Source organism: Humulus lupulus, chromosome 4 (assembly GCF_963169125.1).
Source record: "Humulus lupulus chromosome 4, drHumLupu1.1, whole genome shotgun sequence".
Classification (NCBI taxonomy): Eukaryota; Viridiplantae; Streptophyta; class Magnoliopsida; order Rosales; family Cannabaceae; genus Humulus; species Humulus lupulus.
Window position 1 is genome coordinate 199,229,516 of NC_084796.1, and position 2,528 is coordinate 199,232,043.

Genomic DNA, 2,528 nt, shown 5'->3' on the forward strand with positions numbered 1-2,528 from the left:
CCTTGGCAGCCTTTCCAATTGGCGTGGGAACATTTTGGTGTATACTTATTATATTATTACACACTTGCGCTTATAATACTTACAAAATAAAAAAAATATTTATGCCACAAAACAGAGACGCACTAGGGAGATTTGTGAGACAACAAGTAGAAACTTTAGAAAACTCTCCTAGTTCGTCGTTTTCTTCAATTCGATCAAACACTCCCGATTCACCGAGACTTCCTGAACTACTCACGACGGTTCATCAAGATGAAGTCCAACCAAGAACGCTACAGGATTATTTACATCCTACGCGTACAGCCACACCTTCATGCATAATGTATCCCAACAATATGCCAAATTTCGATTTCAAACCTGACATGATTAACCTCTTACCAACCTTCCATGGGTTGGAAAATGAGAGTCCGTATGTGCATATATGGGAATTCGAAGAGGTGGTGGCTACATTCAACAACCGAGCTGATGTCACCAACATTGTGAGATTGAAATTCTTTCCTTTCTCGCTCAAAGACAAAGCAAAAAGCTGGTTGTATTCCTTAAGGCCTAGATCTATCGGAACATGGGACGAATGACAAAAGCATTCTTTGCCAAATATTTCCCACTCCATAAGGCTAGTAACCTTAAGAGGAAAATCTCTACCTTCATCCAAAAAGACCATGAAACTTTCCATCAGGTATGGGAGAGGTTTAGAGATTTGATAAATCAATGCCCACATCATGGATACGAAAGCTGGCGTCTGATCAACTATTTCTATGAGGGTCTCACAACCAGACAAAGACAATTCGTACAAATGATGTGCAATGTCGAATTCCTTCAAAAAGATCCCGATGAAGCTTTCGAGTACCTCGACGATCTTGCTGAAAAGTCCTACACATAGAATGGACCAAGTCCTATGGACAAGCAACGATCAACTGGAATCTACCAATTAAGGGAAGATGACAACGTCAAAAGCCAAATTGAATCATTGAGAAAACAATTTGAGGCTTTCAAATCTCAAGAAGGTAGAGGAATCCACATGGATGCAAAGGTAGAGACACGAGATCCATGCTTCATCTGTGGAGGGACGGAACATCAACCGCAAGAATGTCCAACTCTTGGTGAGCTAAGAGGAGGAAATGAGGAACACTGCAATGCTTTAGGGGATTACAAGAAGCCTTATAACCCTTTCTCAAACACTTACAATCCTAGTTGGCGCAACCATCCAAATTTCATCTGGAAGATTCGAACCAAGCATCTGGAAGCCAATGGAGGCCTGAGCAGCAACAACCACCAAAATCATACATTGCTCCTCAAAATAACATGTAGTCAAGTAATTATCTTGAGAATACTTTGCAAATGCTTGCGCAATCTCAGATAGCCTCAACTCAAGAGCTCAAATCTTGTTTCACACAAATGGTAGAGGAAATGAAGGATATGAAAATCCAAATGACAAAGCTAAACACTACTTTGGCAATTCAAGAGCATGGGAGACTTCCCACTCAACCTCTAATCCATCAAAAAGGGCAACACATGGCACAAACCTCCTCCTCTGCAGATACAAATTTCAAAGAGGTTAATGCCATCACTACTCGAAGTGGTCAAAGTATGGTTTCACTGTTAACTAAGACAACGAGTACGTCAATGCCCGCTCCAGATGATGATGTGCCAATAAGCATTCCAGTAAAGGCACCCTTTCCTCAAGCTTTGAAATCCACTGGAAAGGTACTGGAAAATCATGGTGAAATCCTAGACCTTTTAACACAAGTGAAGATCAACTTGCCATTGTTGCATGTGATCAAACAAGTGCCGACTTATGCCAATGTTATCAAGGATTTGTGCATCGTTAAAAGAAAGCACCATGTCAAGAAAATTGCATTCTTGGCAGAACAAGCTAGCGCGGTAATTGACTGCAAGACACCGCCTAAGTACAAAGATCCTGGTTGTCCCACCATCTCATGTCAAATTGGGGAGCAGGAATTTGGTCAAGCTCTTCTAGACATAGGAGCAAGTGTAAATCTCATGCCATATTCAATATACTTGCAATTAGGTCTAGGAGAACTTAAGCCCACATCTGTAGTGCTACAATTGGCCGATCGATCAGTTAAGAAACCTCGGGGAATAGTAGAAGACGTTCTGATTCAAATTGAAAAATTCTATTACCCTGTTGATTTTCTCATCTTGGACACTCAATCTGAAGTGAGTATAGAGTCCAAAATTCCCATAATTCTTGGTAGACCGTTCCTCGCAACAGCAAATGCACTCATTAACTGTAGGAATGGTCTCATGAAAATCTCTTTCGGGAACATGACTCTAGAAGTAAATGTTTTCCACATTGGCAAACAACCACCAGATAACGATGAGTGTTTCCAATCCTATCTGATCAATACACTTATTTCGGAAGAGGTAGAATCGAAATACACGTCTAGTCATTTTAATCACCTTTTCCAAATTTCAGAAAGTTCTGAGCCCGATGAGTTTAGCATCAACCCTGAAATCGTCAAACACTCACAGGCTAAAAGAACCATGTTTTGGAATCCAATCTTTGAGGA

General features: G+C 40.7%; 1 non-coding gene across 1 annotated transcript; it reads right to left on the reverse strand.

Moving 5' to 3' along the window:
* Positions 1–616: 616 nt before the first annotated feature.
* LOC133833380 (small nucleolar RNA R71) lies at positions 617–723 on the reverse strand. Its single transcript, XR_009892761.1, has one exon. It is a non-coding gene; the product is annotated as a small nucleolar RNA R71 (small nucleolar RNA).
* Positions 724–2,528: the final 1,805 nt, after the last annotated feature.